The sequence below is a fragment of the Stegodyphus dumicola genome, chromosome 4 (genome assembly GCF_044657685.1).
Source record: "Stegodyphus dumicola isolate Sdum_Otavi_A_Nest chromosome 4, ASM4465768v1".
Lineage (NCBI taxonomy): Eukaryota > Metazoa > Arthropoda > Arachnida > Araneae > Eresidae > Stegodyphus > Stegodyphus dumicola.
Genome location: NC_140771.1, coordinates 186,703,900 through 186,717,617, shown reverse-complemented (window position 1 = coordinate 186,717,617; position 13,718 = coordinate 186,703,900). Strand labels below are relative to the sequence as shown.

At 30.8% G+C, this 13,718-nt stretch overlaps 1 long non-coding RNA gene across 1 annotated transcript; it reads right to left on the bottom strand.

Moving 5' to 3' along the window:
• Window positions 1-2,355: 2,355 nt before the first annotated feature.
• LOC146997772 (uncharacterized) lies at window positions 2,356-8,123 on the bottom strand. Its single transcript, XR_015040840.1, has 2 exons — window positions 5,492-8,123; window positions 2,356-2,495 (listed from the first exon to the last, which is right to left on the bottom strand). It is a non-coding gene; the product is annotated as an uncharacterized LOC146997772 (long non-coding RNA).
• Window positions 8,124-13,718: the final 5,595 nt, after the last annotated feature.

The following is a 13,718-nucleotide window of genomic DNA, read 5'->3' as shown; positions in this document are numbered from 1 at the left end:
TCCTAAGCACATCCCATTATATCCTAAAAACATCCTATCTGTGTCCCCATCGACAGCATTATGGGATGTTATTAGGATTTAAAGTCCTACTTACATCCTCAGGACATCCCGTAATATATCCCAATTTCCTCCTAAACACTTAATGTCACATCCCAGTATATCCTTAGGACATCCTATCTACGTCCCACCGACAGCGTATGGGATGTTATCAGGATTTGAAACACTAGTTACAATATCCCTTTAACCTCTTAAATACATACTCTCAACTGCTTAGTGTTACATCCTAGTATATATACAGAGGAAAATTCCAGTAAAAGTATGTGAAGGTGTGATGATCTAAAACCTACTTTTTTTACACAGCTAGTCTCAAATCCTTCTCCTATGCTTACTATGGAAAAATCAGAAATGTTGAAAATATTTATACAACTTATTTTGTTTTTAAATCTGAATTTGTGAATATATTAAAACTGAGCAAGGAAATTAAAATGAATTATTAATACAAAATATTAAAACTGAAAATTTTGCTTTTATTTTTAAGATATTAAAAATCTTTTGATCATTTTTAAACATCCAATAGCCCCCAAATTGAATTATTCATAATTAAATTGTTTTACAAAATCAGTTTCTAATTTCAATTAATTTGTATTAAAAATTGAATAATAAAATTAGCCATTTAATAATCTTTACATTAATGAATCATCTTTCTTTAAAACATGTAAGGAATTTATAGTGTTTTGATGACACTGTTGGGAAATTGTTAAAAGGAATAAATTGTATTTTTAAAACTAAATCAATTCCTAGCCTCAGAATAAATAAATATGTTTTTGTAACATGAGAATGCTGCAGGCTTTTTTATATATTTAATATTTAGTTGTAAAAATTTGACATTATGTTAACAATTCTTTATATCATTCAAAAGGTAACTCAAGAAGCTCTTCTAAAATTCTATCTTTCTGCTCACACAATTAAAAAAAAAAATCTGAAAGGCCTCAGATTTTAGCAGTCACTCAAAGAGGCTAAAAGTTTATGAATGCATAGATTATCAATACAGATGGGGCAGTGGTAATAGCAAAACACTTTATAAGATACTGACACCAGAAAGTTATATATCTTCTATATATTTGAAAACTGAAGAAATATATCATGTAATTATGTAGAAATATTAAAATGTTTTCAATTAGATATATCATGAATTAAATGCATTTTAAATCAATCAGATTAAAAATTAAAAAAAGCATTGTTAAGAACTGTGTGTAATGCTTTTAAATAGCTTGGTTTGTTAGTCAATAATATATTAGATTTTAAAGATAAATATGTTAAATTTTGCCAAATGGCAAGACTTGAATGAAATGCGAAACAAGTTTACGACTGACGATATGAAGTCACATTTCAAAACTAATAGCCCTTTTAGATTAAAAAAAAAAAAAGTTCTGAAAATAATTTGCAATGGTTCATTCGTATTATTTTACGCAAAATTCAGTAAAATGAAATTTACCTGTTGAAATCAGCACCAAATTAAACCTTGTAAATTCTAGCGCATGTTAAAGGTTGTCTCATCTAGAATTTTATTACTAACCATTCATTTCAGAGCAAAATAAAACAGTAATTGCCATTTATATGACAATCAATATCAAAAATTTAAATCTGCATTTTACGCAACATAGAAAAACTTCAAAAGATCTACTGTTTACCATGCAATTAAGGCATTTTATTCTGCAATCAACTCTACCAATTATTAATTCCATTAAGTATATTAAGTTTACTCTTTCTGCTCAATATATGCTATGTAAAATTTTCCATAAATTTATTAATTCATTTTATTTTGAGGTGAGCTTTTATTCAACTCTCAATGTCAACGAGAATGTTTAGTTCATTTTTTATTCGGTCTCAAAAGAGAAATCAAAATACGTGGATTTATGTACGTGTATTTATGAATCAAAATACATGAGAAATCACAGTGAGAAAAGCACTGCTACCTTAAATTGTGATTATATATAACAAATGCAGTGAATTATAGTTAAAAAATAGTGAAAATATTTATATTTCTGAACTATTTCATATATAACATTTTCAGTTTCGCATATGTGGCAATTTAAGAACTTTTCTACGTATACCAGATAAAATTACTTAATGGGGAATACAGAAAAATATCTAACTACTTACCTTTGTGACTTCATCTGCAGAGAGACTAAAAAGGTATTTCAGCTAAATCTGCTATAATTAATATTTATAATAATGCTAAATTATGCAATATCTATTAATATGACAAATTTTTGTAAAGCTATTTATTTGGATGAAAACTAAACACATTCAGAAATTTATGGCACTATATTATGATTAACAGAGGAAAAACACTTTTCAAAATTCAAAATAGTTTTTATTAATCCAATTTATCACATTTTATTTGAATTCATGAAAAACAATGTTATATCCATGTATTCTTATGTATATAAGAACTCTTGATAAATTGGATCTGTCATTGCCTTTCACAGCACCTAAAATAAAAAAACACTCACAATTACTATATGTGAATATAATTCATAATTAAATTTAAACAAATGACTATTACAATGCAAATTAAAGGAAGCATTTAAAATATTTTAACATTTAATACCTATAAACAGAGTAGCAATTATTTGATTTTTCGATTATAGTAAAATAAACATGGGGGATGCCTTTTAAAATTTTTTATGTCAGAAAATAAACTCAAACCACCAGCTGAACATATGAGCAGTTTTATCAATCAGCCACTGGTAGGTAACCTGGATACTGAATCAACATATAAAGTTGCCAAGATAAAGAGAGAAACAAAATTATGATAATCACATCTTACCTATTCATAAAACTATTTTAAATTTAATGTGTAGGCAAGTCCAAAAAGAGTGAGAATGAATTTATTTTGCAACACAAAGTAAAGTCTTGCAGGAGCCAAAAAAACTTTTCTCATGAGATTGGCAAGTAAAAAATAATTAACTGCATCTTGTAACATTTATCTGACAACACATATGTAATTGTTAGCTACGTGCAGAAAATAAAATCTGATCAGGGGCGTAGCTAGAGGGGGAAGGAGGAGCATCTGTCCCCAGGTGCAGAATCCAAGGGGCACCAAACTGATGTTAGAACATTTTAGAATTAAATGTTTTCCATCCTTGGCAAGCAGTAGGGGGGCGCGAAATCTTCAGTTGTCCCTGAGCGCTGAAAACCCTAGCTATGACTCTGAATCTGATCATGTTAATGCAATTTTAAACTTTTGAATTTAACCGCAGAAATTTACCAAAGAAGTACTTGTAACAGTAGTAAATGAAGATGTGGCTAATCTTTACTGTATGGTACACCTTGGTTTCTGTCTGAAAAAAAATCGCAAAGTGGTTGTTTGTGAAATGTGGAAGCCCATTGCGTCAAATAAGTTTTTCAGTAACCCTAATGTTGATAATGTTGGCAAAAGTAGCCTTTAGAAAAAAAAAAAAAAAAACTTTTTTTTTTGTCAATAAAAAGGAGTTATTTCAAATATTGCCAACGTGTTGTGATAAATTTAGTTTTGAGCTACTTTTTTTAATAGTAAACCTTTTGTACGGTCCCAGGTTTTTGGTTCTTACCATTCTTTTCAATTGCTGTGTTTGGTTGCACGGAAGTGGTATGGTCTTGTATTTTGAACATGCTATTTATTATTTTGGTGTGGGTACCATCGTTTGAGTATGTCTGAGGTGACTAAGAGACGAAAAATTGAATTGAATTGCTTACCTGGAGGATGGTGGTGGGAAGCCTAAACATATGCATGTGAAAAAAAAGGTACGTGAAAAAAATGACGTTTCATTTATTTTTTTGTCTCCGTGTGTTAATTTTTGTTAGAAGATTTGTTGTTTAATGTTTTTATGTTAGGAAATATGTATTTTTGGTAACTTATTCCTCTCTGTTTGTGTATTTTTGGTTGTCTGTATGTTAAGACAGTGGTGAATTTTTTCTGGTAACTATGATATTTTTAACTTTCTGATTTTCTTAAAGTGAAAATAGATCAATGTGTACATGGACAAAGTTAAGGCAGTGCACAATGCCCAGTTTGTGCAGTTCGTTTTAATAGGTCGATGTGTACATGGACACAGAGTTTGTGTATGTCTTTGACTTCTTATTTTGGTTTTGTGTAGCGGCCACCTTGAAATTGGTGCCGATCCTCTCAGGTGACGATCTTGATATAAAAAAAAAGAAACGATTCGCCAAGGGTTACAGTAGAGTAAATTTTTACCAAAGATGTTCTACCATAATCACCATTTCAGTGGTTTAACAACTAGTGGAGCAGTATGCAGAGATGAAGATTTGAGTTTTGTTTACACAGCATGATGGTTTAGGCACTCCAGCCATTACAGTGAACAAATTTATAATAAACACAGCCACAATAATTGCCTATAAATATTGATGTATAACACTGCATTAACTAATATATTTCTTATGCTAGTATATACAGAATCCTTAATCGAAGGGAAAATCAGAAAACTGTGCATGCATTTTCCTTTAACTGAAACATGGATTTGACCATACAAATCTCAGTCTTACGAGACATGCCACACTATGCAGATAGACAATAAAAAGTGCTTGCGTTGTTTTTATTTGTTAAGAGGTATGAAATAAATATACTTCTAGATTTTAATTTTTTCTTTTCTTGTTTTACATTTGGATTACCTATCAAAAAGTAAGGAATTTTGATATTATTACAATATCGAAGTTAAAATAACAATTATTGGACATGTTAAAGTAATGAAAATTTTAAATTAGGTTAAAAAGTAACCCTTAATGTGGCATATTTTTGAATTAAACTCTATCGACATTAAAAACAACAAAACGTCCCTCTTTATTAAGGACTTTAATTAACTAATTTTAAATACGGAGCTATGAATGAATTTTTTCCTTTGCATGTTATAATAACTGAAAATTACTCTGATACAGTCAAAATTCTTAAATGCAAGTACATAAAATTTACTTTAGCAATTTAAAGAGATGAGACACACTGAACACATGAATAAATTTCTATCAAAGAATAATTTATTAAATTTGGCCCGTTCCATAGTAAACTTTAACCATTAGATTACATTATTACACCATGTTATCAGTTTGAAAAGTAAGTCATATGCCAGATCTTGGATGTAAAAGAAATGCACAAAATAATATACAAATTATTGAAAAATGATGTATACCAATGTTTATAGATATGATTAAATGTAACAGAAAATTTACTGTCACAACCACATTTTTAAGTGAAATGTATTATTTTAACATTTTACAATATTTAAGGTATGGCATTAAATGCAACATTATGTGCCTGGACATAAGTTAGTAAATTAAAAAAAAAAAATAATAGTAATCAAAGAATGAATGTCATGAAAAATTTCAAAAACAAGCAGAATTTAATTTAGAAGACCTTTAGACACTTATGATAAATAAATTTGAGAATTCTTCACCCAAAATTAAATTATAATTAACTAAAACCAGTTTGACTGACCTTCTACAAAATCCTTCAGCTGCAATTTTTTCTAGCTTGAAAACCAAATTCTTCTCCACATGGTAATAACATCTTAACCAGTTGAAATTCCTGCAGAAAGTTTGATAACACAGTAATAGAATTAATAGAATAGAAAAATTAACACAAAAGTATAGAACATCATTTAAACTTAACATTATTACAAATTTTGGTGCTTTCTGACTATCTGCAAAGCTGTGAAAATTGGCAAAATGGTTAGTTTACGGTTCATATCTACTGCTCTGTTCACAAGTAGTAATTCAAATAAGCACTTTATAAGAAACAAGAAATTTTAGGATGCACACACACACAAAAATATATATATTGGGTCAATATTCACATATTTTTCATCCAATGGAATACTATTCAGAAATAAAGATTAAATATAAAGCATGTAAATACATGTGTGTGGTATGCATATTCATAGTTTGCTATTATTGTGTGCATACTCTTGCTGTTTTAGCATAAGTTGAAGCTGTGAGGGCAGATGATAAGAAAGTATCAGAATTTTTCATGTATAAGAAAAGATTGCCCCGAAAATAGTATCTCAATTGTTTAGCACTGACATTTACATAGCGCATTAGAAATAAATAGTAATATATGTATAATAAAAAGATAATTGCATATTATTAATTCATTTTTTTTAAATGCCAAACTTTAACAATTCTTTCACATATAATTAAAGAGAATTCTTTCACATGAACATCTAAAATCCATTCTTAACTAAAGAATAAATAATAAAACCATGCAAATTTCTTATCAAGCCCATCATTTCCAAAATGTCTACTTCTGAAAGTTCCCAGCATTTCTCAATATATTATTAAATTTCTATACTAAGCATCAATGATCGTCATGTTCGCTAATGTGGCAATATCTTTCACACTTCTTTGTTACCACAAGTAACAAGTAGGCTTCAATAAATCTTTAACTGTTACATGCTACTTTTGTCTAAAATTTGTACAAATAATAAAATTAAATGGGCTCTTTATAATATGCTCAAAGAAACAATTTTGTATGAAAATTTGTATGTTATATATTGGCCTGATTAATGATTCAGGAAATAATTCGGGTTTTCAAAGTGCTTCCTAATAATTCAAATTTCAGCTTGTGTCAAAATAAAATCTATAACACAAAGATTTCCATATGAACAATGCATTTTAACATTATTCAATCACTGGCAATCACACAGTACTGATTCCTTCAATAAACATTACTGTAACTGTGTTATTTAAAAAACTGTAATGTTTTAATTATTTCCTTAATTAAAACATTACAGTCTTTTCCTCCTTCTAACACCTAAAGAAAACCCAGATAAGAAATATAAAAATATCAGTAAAAATAAATTATATTATTGAATGACACTTTACATTAATTACACTTATGCATATATTATTTTATTATAAATTATTTCAAAATCAAAGAAGAGAAGGAGGAGAAACTTTAATATTGACATTTCTAAAATGATATAAACATTAATCATTTAGCACAATTTGTTATTTCAGGCAAAAAGAATTCACTTTTCTGGATAGCATTTATATTTCCATCTCACTTTCAATGAAACATTAAGAGAAATGCATATAATTTAAACACCAGTTTATTTTATTTATCAGACAGATTATGTCAACTCGAAAAAACCTATCAGTAAAATTCGGTAGTAATAATTCTGAATGTTAGGCAACTTGCAAGATTCAACAAAAATTATCAATACTTTTACTATAATGACAATACTACAGTAACATGAACATAAAATTAAACTGCATATAACTATAAAATAAGCCAGCATATAATAATGGTGCATTGGTTTCTAAAACAATGGGCTCGATGAAAAAATACATGTATTATGGCAGCTATTCATATTCTTCAGCTTTCCTAATATTCTCATGTTCACTTTACATAACTAAAGTATCTAAAATACAATAAAAATGCAAACAATATTTATGAGAAAATGATAAAAGCATTCATAAGCATTTGATTGAATGATCATATTTTGTCTTCCTGCAAGTCGAATCTTAAAATGATATGCAGTTTGAAAAATGCTTAATCCTTTTATAAAATATTCAAAAAAGATTAAAAAAAGGTACTGTTCTGTTATCAGGACCGGGTTCAGAAATGTATTTGTGTATGCTTGTATATTTGTATGTTTGTGTGTCTACATATACACATCTATGCACATACTTACGAACACAGGTTCATACATTTCCGATTCTGGTCCCAATAACAGAACAGTACCCCCAAAAAAACTTGAATTACAAACTAGATTAAGATAATGTTTCAACCATACATATTTTGGACAAAACAATGCAAACTTTTATTTTTATACAATTGTTCAAACTATTTAATATAAATTTATTGCTGCAATAAAATAATAAGCAATCTGATCACACATATTATTTTGAAACTGAATGCATAAACTAGACTAAAAAAAATTCAGTCATAAACATTTGGATAGCAGGGCAAATTAGATATTTGAAAAGACAGCCAGCCATTGAGATACACGTAATTCACGACAGAATGGTAACAATTCATAAAGCTGTGAAACATTTAACTGTCAAAATGACATAAATAACATAAATTCGAAAAGCAAAAAAAGTAAACATACAAGTATTGCAACTGAACTTACCTTTCATGCAACAAAAATTATCCATACAAGTTAACCTCATGGCGCAGCCATTTTGGATTTCGTTTCAAATCAGACAGATGTTTACGGATTTGCGGAAGAATACGAGGAACTAGTAGTTTGCCGGATACAATGTGAAATGACGCGAAAGAATATAGTTCTGTAGAACTTCCTACATTATTCCGTAATAAACAGTACTATTTCCTAATTTTTTCTTTATCTAATTAATTAATTAATAGGGAAATAGTTAAATAACGCCGAATTCATTTTTAATGAAATGTAAAATTTTGCATGTATGGGACGACCACCTTCCATCCAATGTTTCTGAGAATATAAACAAATTTTGGAATCTGAGAGTATCAGTAAATAAATATATAGAATATCGCCTCTCAAACGACCACTTCTGAAAGTGACCAATAGTTCTGAGATTATAAATAAATATTGATATTAAGCATTATTTCTATAAGACGACCATCTCTATATAAGACCAAAGTTTCTAGAATCTTGGATAGTCATCAGAGATGTATCTTTACTGCGAAATTATCGCACGACTGTAATTCAATATCAATAACAGATCGCGCGATTGAAAAACATTTTCTGTCCTGTAATTAGAGGGAAAAAATTTTCCTTATGAGGTATTTCTCCCGCTTTCCTAGCGTGCCTTCGTGGTGTAATAGTTCTGCACGCTGGGCCGGTATTTCAGAGGTCCGTGGTTCGATTCACGGCGAAGGCGCTTGCTAATTTTTCATCTCTACGGCTTCCCAAAAAAATTCTAATGTCTCTACAGTGGCGCCCGAACTAAAAAGGTGTTGGATGAGGTATATCCACACCCAGGATTTAGTGATTGGATCCCCTTAAAAAAAAGTCGGCCTTTAAAAAGAGAAGTAATATAAGGTATTTCTCCCGCTTTCCTAGCGTGTCTTCGGCCCACCAGCGGCCGAGCGGTAAAGTCGCTGAACCCTGGTAGTGCGATCCGAGGTTCGAATCCCGCGAACGGGCTGGCTGCATGGGTGTTTTCGTGGTTTTCCCCACGTGTAACGTGTATACGAGCCACTTTCCCTTAGAAAGTCTTCCACGAAGACATCCCTCCCCTTAGGCAGATAGCCCTAGTGTGCTTTGCCATAATTAAATACACCACCACCACACCTAGCGTGTCTTCGTGGTGTAGTGGTTCTGCACACTGGGCCGGTATTCCAGAGGTCCGTCCTTCGATTCCCGGCGAAGGCAGTTGCTAATTTTTCATGTTTCCTGCTTCCAAAAAAATACCTAATGTCTCTATACCCAAATTTTAAAAAAAAAATCGTTTCCGTAATTAAATATATATATATCTAATTTTACCTATATTTGTAGTAGGGTTTGTAATCTGTAAGTAATTATACATGTAATTTATACATTTTTTATGAAAAAAATATGTTATTTAGAATTTTGCAAATATTCTAGAAAATGCTAATCCATTGAAAAAAATCTTTTCCATAACTAAATAAATTTTTAAAAACGTCAGAAAAAATAGCAGTTAAAATTAATAACAAAATAACAAGAATAAATCATCAATTATATCAATATTTTTAATGTACAGCATTTAGAAACAACTTAGTAAAATACATATGGAAAATAAAATAATGTGCAAGTTTCAGATGTGCAATGTCAAAAAATTAAAACTGGTAAATTTGAGAACAAATATCCTCAAAATGTTTGACAACGAAAGTCCTCCGGACAATGCAGAATGAATGTCCTCAGGATGTGAAATTGGTGAACTCCTCAGGACATCTGAGAATCAACATCTTCAGGACATCCTGTCATATCCCGGGACATAGCGACTTAAATAAGACATCCTCAGGATGTTAAATTACGACCTCCTCAGGCCATCTGAGAATCAACCTCCTTAGGACATCCTAAGTATGTCCCGGGATATTGCGATTTAAATAGGACATCCTGAGGATGTTTTGTGCTATGGGGGTACGTGCGTACGTATCTCGCATAACTCAAAAACGAGTAGCCTCAGAACGTTGAAATTTTGTATATAGGACTGCTATAACATTTAGATGTGCACCTCGTATTTTGGTTGCAATCGGCCGCACCGAACGTATATAAATATATTTATATATATATAACCACTATGTTACCCGGCTCAGTGATCTCAGTTTTTTTACTCTTAGATGTTTGTAAATTGTACATTTTTGCTTTAAAAATGATTGAATTATGTTGTTTTTATCTTCCGGTTAAGGTTTTTATGCCTTTAATAAATCTGTATGCAATATTTTTAGAATTATCAACAATTTTAATGTTGTTTAAGTGCCGCTAAGCCTTTTTTTATGGCGGCCATTGATTGTTTACATTTGAAATAGCAGACTAGGGGATTTGTTGCCAATCTAGAGAAACTTAGCTTCGCAACAACAAAGATAACGCTGCCTAAAAACCTTTACAGTGACAAAGAAATCCAGAAAAACCCGCATCAAAATTTAGCAGAAATCATTAACATTTTCAAAGATCAGAAAACCCTTTATCTCATGAAATGAGTAACCACAATAGCTCAGAGAATTAAATCAGCTAAATCAAATATGCAGAAACTTTGTCTAGCTTTTCAAGCCATCGAGATTATTTTGAACTTTGCAGATCAAGATTAATTCGCAGCTTCTCTCAAGACAAGCATAGCCGAGCGGCAGAAATCCTCAAGCTGCAGATTCTCACATCTTGGGGCCACGTTTACTTCTCTTCTAGAGACTCTGCACTAGGTACAAAAAGTACGTTCCATCTTACTGGATTCAACTCATCATTAAAGACACCCTACTTATAATATATTGGTAAAGGCCTCACTAGGCCGATTGCCTCTTAATTGTGTTACGACATAGACATAGACATAGTTAAAAAATGAATGAAATGCAACGCTGTTAAGTGAAACTAGAGCCAGAGTATCGCTATGGTAAACAAATATAGTGAATTTTAAAGAGTACATTTATTCTATTGTGGTTTATGCGCTAAATCAAATAAGTTTCAATGAAATGCAAGAAAAAATGGGTATAATTTAATATTCCGTACAAGAAGTCATGTGGTGCACACATCAGATTTTTTATCTGAGTTTGGCAGAGTTCTAAGCCGTTGGTTTCATGGACCTTATAAGAAATAGACTAACCCAGTGGGCGGGGCGCACGTCACCGACATGTCCGCAAGAAAGAGTAAGGGATGATATGCTTTACTTTAACACTGAAACCTATGGCGTTTGTACCACGTAACTGTTTTTAATTATTAAATGTGATACGTTGTATAGTGATGTGATTATGAAAGTCACGTTTTTTTCCAAATAGGATTTAATAAATCTCATTAAAGCACTTTTTACAGCATTTCGCGCATTTTTTTTTTCACGTGTAATTCTTGTACAAACATCCTTACTTTGGTAAAACGGTAAACACTCTAAACCCAAAATTATGAACTTCATTTTGCGTAAAAATAAAGTTAAATTAAATAATATTTATAGTAAGTGATGCTTTGAAATAAATAAGGTAAAATAAAAAAAGATCTGATATATTTTTAAAAAAATTTAATGAACATTTTCAGGCAGTGATTTTCAAAACTATAATAACATTACAAAACGATTATTTATTTGATTATATGATCATTAAATTATTAACATTAAAGTGGATTATTTATTTTAATAATTTATAAAATTCGGAGAATAAAATTTTTTGAGTGTAATGAACGGAAAAAAAAAAAAAAAAAAAAAAAAAAAAAAGGATAAAATAAAATCTAGACGCACTCAGATTTTATATTACGCCCAAAAGGAACCTTTTTTAACGTTTTATGTGGTACCTATATTTATTGAATATCATTTTCTTCTCCCGTAAACCACATACATTTGAAAACAGCATATCTTTAGAATTTCCGCACTGGAGATAAAAATGTTATTTTCAGTACAGTTTTACCATTGCTCGCTTTGAACTCGTTGAATTTAATAATAAAAAATTCGTTAAAGTTTTACAAAATATGAAATAGATTAAAACAAATTCGAAATTCGACCGTCCAGATGCCCATGTTCGGGTGGAGGATTACATTATTCAAAATTTGATGGCTCTAGATTCCGTCGTTTTTGTCACAGTGCGAGAAACATACATGTATTCATGCAGATTCTTCATTATTTAATTTCTTTAAATTTAATACAGGTCGGTAATATTTGGTAACAACAATTTGCAAGGTGACACGGACATTTATTTACAGTGAAACAGCGCAAAATGCCGCTTCGAGCTAACAAAGTAAATTAACAATAAATAAAAAAAATCTTATGCAGAACTAAAAAATAAATTTAAAAAATAATCACTATAAAATACAAGCAAAATTAATTATTACGGTTAAATACAATTTTAATATTAGAATACTAATTTAGATACTGAAAAAGAAGAAATGAAATACACGCAATTGCAGTCACAATGCAGGTTAATATGCAGCATAGTGATGAATTATGTGCGGGCGTTTGGAGGCATTTTCAATAGTAGGATCCTAATCAGCTAACTGTTTAGAGTTCAAAATTTTCCAGAAGAAATTATGTAAACTTGCAAGAATATAATCCTGTGCATACGGAATTTCAAGTTCTCGGTGGAGTCGTAGATTTCGTACAAACCAGGGCTCTCAGGATTTTGTTTTGAAATATTATGATTTGCTTAAGTCTTGAGCGTTGCTGTCCGCACGAGAATGGTGTAGAATAAAACAAGACAAATTAGCGTGATATTTAAGGTTTTTTTGATTTGTAAATCTAAGTTTGGTTTTATCTGTATGAAACTGTAAATCGCCATTGTTAGTACACCACTGCTGTGTAAATTGCCATGTAAGCAGGACTGGCTTTGTTTAAGACATGTATTAAGTAATCTTTAAAATTTAGTTGTTCGCCTAAAACAACTCCTAAATATTTTATTGAATGTACAACCAAGAGTAGGGAATGTCAACGGGAGAGTATTAATCTTGAGGTTTGGATTCTCTTGTTGGTTCTTTTTGCAACGCCTAAACAGAATGACGTTGCATTTATCTGCATTAAGTTTAAATTGCCATAAATCATACCAGTGTGCAACGATGCTCAGACTGAATTGTAAATTATCAATTGCATGGGTAGGCTTGATCGATTTCTTCATAGTCTCATCATTTGCATATTTGACAACTTTGCTGTCGAGTGATTCCGGTAAATCATTCATCTGAATGTTAAAAAGACACGTTGTTAAGCTGTAGGACTCCTGCCCGAATAATCATTTTACTTCAGAGAATATCCTCTACTTTTATTTGAAAAGTTCGACATTTCAGGTATGATTTGAATAGTTTGACCATTGCAATTTGTAAGTAGATTTTTAAAAGTTTGTAAAGGTGTCATTCGTGCTATGTACGGTCGAAGGCTTTTTCCATATCAAGGAAACAGGGCACTATGCACTCTTTTTTTAACGAATGCGTCAGCTACGGTCTCTACGACATTCAAAATTAGCATGATGGTGCTGTGTCCTGGCCTGAATCCGAACTGGTTATTTTCAAAGTGTTCCAACAGGCTTCTGTGAATAATTAACTAGAAGGCTGCCTTGGGATTTTTCCGTATTTTAGGAATGTAATAATCACTGCATACTT